The following is a 6,000-nucleotide window of genomic DNA, read 5'->3' as shown; positions in this document are numbered from 1 at the left end:
CCCCCCCCCCCCCCACCCCCCCCCCCCCCCACCCCCCCCCCCCCCCACCCCCCCCCCCCCCCACCCCCCCCCCCCCCCACCCCCCCCCCCCCCCACCCCCCCCCCCCCCCACCCCCCCCCCCCCCCACCCCCCCCCCCCCCCACCCCCCCCCCCCCCCACCCCCCCCCCCCCCCACCCCCCCCCCCCCCCACCCCCCCCCCCCCCCACCCCCCCCCCCCCCCACCCCCCCCCCCCCCCACCCCCCCCCCCCCCCACCCCCCCCCCCCCCCACCCCCCCCCCCCCCCACCCCCCCCCCCCCCCACCCCCCCCCCCCCCCACCCCCCCCCCCCCCCACCCCCCCCCCCCCCCACCCCCCCCCCCCCCCACCCCCCCCCCCCCCCACCCCCCCCCCCCCCCACCCCCCCCCCCCCCCACCCCCCCCCCCCCCCACCCCCCCCCCCCCCCACCCCCCCCCCCCCCCACCCCCCCCCCCCCCCACCCCCCCCCCCCCCCACCCCCCCCCCCCCCCACCCCCCCCCCCCCCCACCCCCCCCCCCCCCCACCCCCCCCCCCCCCCACCCCCCCCCCCCCCCACCCCCCCCCCCCCCCACCCCCCCCCCCCCCCACCCCCCCCCCCCCCCACCCCCCCCCCCCCCCACCCCCCCCCCCCCCCACCCCCCCCCCCCCCCACCCCCCCCCCCCCCCACCCCCCCCCCCCCCCACCCCCCCCCCCCCCCACCCCCCCCCCCCCCCACCCCCCCCCCCCCCCACCCCCCCCCCCCCCCACCCCCCCCCCCCCCCACCCCCCCCCCCCCCCACCCCCCCCCCCCCCCACCCCCCCCCCCCCCCACCCCCCCCCCCCCCCACCCCCCCCCCCCCCCACCCCCCCCCCCCCCCACCCCCCCCCCCCCCCACCCCCCCCCCCCCCCACCCCCCCCCCCCCCCACCCCCCCCCCCCCCCACCCCCCCCCCCCCCCACCCCCCCCCCCCCCCACCCCCCCCCCCCCCCACCCCCCCCCCCCCCCACCCCCCCCCCCCCCCACCCCCCCCCCCCCCCACCCCCCCCCCCCCCCACCCCCCCCCCCCCCCACCCCCCCCCCCCCCCACCCCCCCCCCCCCCCACCCCCCCCCCCCCCCACCCCCCCCCCCCCCCACCCCCCCCCCCCCCCACCCCCCCCCCCCCCCACCCCCCCCCCCCCCCACCCCCCCCCCCCCCCACCCCCCCCCCCCCCCACCCCCCCCCCCCCCCACCCCCCCCCCCCCCCACCCCCCCCCCCCCCCACCCCCCCCCCCCCCCACCCCCCCCCCCCCCCACCCCCCCCCCCCCCCACCCCCCCCCCCCCCCACCCCCCCCCCCCCCCACCCCCCCCCCCCCCCACCCCCCCCCCCCCCCACCCCCCCCCCCCCCCACCCCCCCCCCCCCCCACCCCCCCCCCCCCCCACCCCCCCCCCCCCCCACCCCCCCCCCCCCCCACCCCCCCCCCCCCCCACCCCCCCCCCCCCCCACCCCCCCCCCCCCCCACCCCCCCCCCCCCCCACCCCCCCCCCCCCCCACCCCCCCCCCCCCCCACCCCCCCCCCCCCCCACCCCCCCCCCCCCCCACCCCCCCCCCCCCCCACCCCCCCCCCCCCCCACCCCCCCCCCCCCCCACCCCCCCCCCCCCCCACCCCCCCCCCCCCCCACCCCCCCCCCCCCCCACCCCCCCCCCCCCCCACCCCCCCCCCCCCCCACCCCCCCCCCCCCCCACCCCCCCCCCCCCCCACCCCCCCCCCCCCCCACCCCCCCCCCCCCCCACCCCCCCCCCCCCCCACCCCCCCCCCCCCCCACCCCCCCCCCCCCCCACCCCCCCCCCCCCCCACCCCCCCCCCCCCCCACCCCCCCCCCCCCCCACCCCCCCCCCCCCCCACCCCCCCCCCCCCCCACCCCCCCCCCCCCCCACCCCCCCCCCCCCCCACCCCCCCCCCCCCCCACCCCCCCCCCCCCCCACCCCCCCCCCCCCCCACCCCCCCCCCCCCCCACCCCCCCCCCCCCCCACCCCCCCCCCCCCCCACCCCCCCCCCCCCCCACCCCCCCCCCCCCCCACCCCCCCCCCCCCCCACCCCCCCCCCCCCCCACCCCCCCCCCCCCCCACCCCCCCCCCCCCCCACCCCCCCCCCCCCCCACCCCCCCCCCCCCCCACCCCCCCCCCCCCCCACCCCCCCCCCCCCCCACCCCCCCCCCCCCCCACCCCCCCCCCCCCCCACCCCCCCCCCCCCCCACCCCCCCCCCCCCCCACCCCCCCCCCCCCCCACCCCCCCCCCCCCCCACCCCCCCCCCCCCCCACCCCCCCCCCCCCCCACCCCCCCCCCCCCCCACCCCCCCCCCCCCCCACCCCCCCCCCCCCCCACCCCCCCCCCCCCCCACCCCCCCCCCCCCCCACCCCCCCCCCCCCCCACCCCCCCCCCCCCCCACCCCCCCCCCCCCCCACCCCCCCCCCCCCCCACCCCCCCCCCCCCCCACCCCCCCCCCCCCCCACCCCCCCCCCCCCCCACCCCCCCCCCCCCCCACCCCCCCCCCCCCCCACCCCCCCCCCCCCCCACCCCCCCCCCCCCCCACCCCCCCCCCCCCCCACCCCCCCCCCCCCCCACCCCCCCCCCCCCCCACCCCCCCCCCCCCCCACCCCCCCCCCCCCCCACCCCCCCCCCCCCCCACCCCCCCCCCCCCCCACCCCCCCCCCCCCCCACCCCCCCCCCCCCCCACCCCCCCCCCCCCCCACCCCCCCCCCCCCCCACCCCCCCCCCCCCCCACCCCCCCCCCCCCCCACCCCCCCCCCCCCCCACCCCCCCCCCCCCCCACCCCCCCCCCCCCCCACCCCCCCCCCCCCCCACCCCCCCCCCCCCCCACCCCCCCCCCCCCCCACCCCCCCCCCCCCCCACCCCCCCCCCCCCCCACCCCCCCCCCCCCCCACCCCCCCCCCCCCCCACCCCCCCCCCCCCCCACCCCCCCCCCCCCCCACCCCCCCCCCCCCCCACCCCCCCCCCCCCCCACCCCCCCCCCCCCCCACCCCCCCCCCCCCCCACCCCCCCCCCCCCCCACCCCCCCCCCCCCCCACCCCCCCCCCCCCCCACCCCCCCCCCCCCCCACCCCCCCCCCCCCCCACCCCCCCCCCCCCCCACCCCCCCCCCCCCCCACCCCCCCCCCCCCCCACCCCCCCCCCCCCCCACCCCCCCCCCCCCCCACCCCCCCCCCCCCCCACCCCCCCCCCCCCCCACCCCCCCCCCCCCCCACCCCCCCCCCCCCCCACCCCCCCCCCCCCCCACCCCCCCCCCCCCCCACCCCCCCCCCCCCCCACCCCCCCCCCCCCCCACCCCCCCCCCCCCCCACCCCCCCCCCCCCCCACCCCCCCCCCCCCCCACCCCCCCCCCCCCCCACCCCCCCCCCCCCCCACCCCCCCCCCCCCCCACCCCCCCCCCCCCCCACCCCCCCCCCCCCCCACCCCCCCCCCCCCCCACCCCCCCCCCCCCCCACCCCCCCCCCCCCCCACCCCCCCCCCCCCCCACCCCCCCCCCCCCCCACCCCCCCCCCCCCCCACCCCCCCCCCCCCCCACCCCCCCCCCCCCCCACCCCCCCCCCCCCCCACCCCCCCCCCCCCCCACCCCCCCCCCCCCCCACCCCCCCCCCCCCCCACCCCCCCCCCCCCCCACCCCCCCCCCCCCCCACCCCCCCCCCCCCCCACCCCCCCCCCCCCCCACCCCCCCCCCCCCCCACCCCCCCCCCCCCCCACCCCCCCCCCCCCCCACCCCCCCCCCCCCCCACCCCCCCCCCCCCCCACCCCCCCCCCCCCCCACCCCCCCCCCCCCCCACCCCCCCCCCCCCCCACCCCCCCCCCCCCCCACCCCCCCCCCCCCCCACCCCCCCCCCCCCCCACCCCCCCCCCCCCCCACCCCCCCCCCCCCCCACCCCCCCCCCCCCCCACCCCCCCCCCCCCCCACCCCCCCCCCCCCCCACCCCCCCCCCCCCCCACCCCCCCCCCCCCCCACCCCCCCCCCCCCCCACCCCCCCCCCCCCCCATGCGAGTAGCAGAGAGCTGGACTAGATGGACTCTGGTCTGATCCAGCGGGCTAGTTCTTATGTTCTTATGTTCCAGCCTCCACACCCAACATCTTGTTTCTACAGTAGCCAACCAGTTCCCCATTCTGAGGCAGTGGGCTGAAGTGCCAATCCCCCCTTGGAAGTTTCCAGGGCAGGGGTCACCTGGGACCCTCGCTACAGAAAACGGGAGGGGGGACGACTCCTCCACCTCACATTATCCCTTCAGCACCACCAAGGCAAGACTGGCCTTTTTCCTTCCCAGGCAAGAGAGTGCACAGGTTGAGGCCAGATCCTTGGCCAAGTGTCAGACGTCAGACTCGTATCTTCAAGACCACATCACCCCATACGTCCCTGTACGGCCTCTTCGTTCAGTGGAGGCCAATTTACTGGTGGCCCATTTGTCGATGATCTGACTGGCCTCCCACATGGCGGGCCAGGGCTGCTTCTGACTCTAGCCCCAGCCTGGTCAGAGCCGCTCTCCCACCAGCTGTCCGGGCCCTGCAGGACCTTGGCGATGGATGGATGGATGGATGGATGGATGGATGGATGGATGGATGGATGGATGGATGGATGGATGGATGGATGGATGGATGGATGGATGGATGGATGGATGGATGGATGGATGGATGGATGGATGGATGGATGGTTAGATTGATTGATTGATTGATTGATTGATTGATTGATTGATTGATTGAGAGATAGAGAGATAGAGAGATAGAGAGATAGAGAGATAGAGAGATAGATGATAGATAGACAGATCAGACAGACAGACGATAGATAGATAGATAGATAGATAGATAGATAGATAGATAGATAGATAGATAGATAGATAGATAGATAGATAGACACCCCCCCTCCCCATAGGAGGGTTCTCCTGGACTCCTCTGTGTTTGTGCCCAGTTTGGATCAGGCCCATGCAGTGCATTGCCTTCCCCTGCAGCGTTTTCCCAGCCAGGAGATGCCACCGAGCATCTTAGGAAACCCCCAAGTTTCCCCAAACAGTTCCTCCCACCCCCGGTCTGCTTCACTCTGGGGAAATGGTGCGGGGGAAGTTTCTAATTGACTACTGGCCTTTCCTCTTGGTTCAAGGCAGCTTCCGAGAACAGTTAAAACGTCTCCAGTTAAAACCAAAGATAAAATAACGGCTGAAATCCCTCCCCTTGTGAACAGGAATAGATGAGAGTCCACAACACCTGGGATGACGATAGACTTGGGCGTCTTAGTTGATAGTTCCATGGGAATGTCAACTCAATGCCTGGCAGCTGTGAAAAAGGCAAACTCTATGCTGGGGATCATTAGGAAAGGAATTGAGAATAAAACTGCAAGGATTGTCATGCCCTTATATAAAGCAGTGGTGCAACTTGGAGTCCTTTCTTCAGTTCTGGTCGCCACGTCTCAAAAAGGATATCGAAGAGATAGAAAAAGTGCAGAGAAGGGCAACGAGGATGATTGAGGGACTGGAGCACCGTCCTGATGAGGAGAGACTGCAGCGTTTGGGACTCTTTAGTTTGGAGAGGAGACGTCTGAGGGGGGATATGATTGAAGTCTATAAAATTATGCATGGGGTAGAAAATGTTGACAGAGAGAAATTTTCCTCTCTTTCTCACAATACTAGAACCAGGGGGCATCCATTGAAAATGCTGGGGGGAAGAATTAGGACTAATAAACGGAAACACTTCTTCACGCAACGTGTGGTTGGTGTTTGGAATATGCTGCCACAGGAGGGGGTGATGGCCACTCACCTGGATAGCTTTTAAAGGGGCTTGGACAGATTGATGGAGGAGAAGTCGATCTATGGCTATCAATCTTGATCCTCCTTGATCTCAGATTGCAAATGCCTTAGCAGACCAGGTGCTCAGGAGCAGCAGCAGCAGAAGGCCATTGCTTTCACATCCTGCATGTGAGCTCCCAATGGCACCTAGTGGGCCACTGCGAGTAGCAGAGAGCT

The sequence above is a fragment of the Sphaerodactylus townsendi genome, linkage group LG05 (assembly GCF_021028975.2).
Source record: "Sphaerodactylus townsendi isolate TG3544 linkage group LG05, MPM_Stown_v2.3, whole genome shotgun sequence".
Lineage (NCBI taxonomy): Eukaryota > Metazoa > Chordata > Lepidosauria > Squamata > Sphaerodactylidae > Sphaerodactylus > Sphaerodactylus townsendi.
This window is presented reverse-complemented; position numbering follows the sequence as displayed.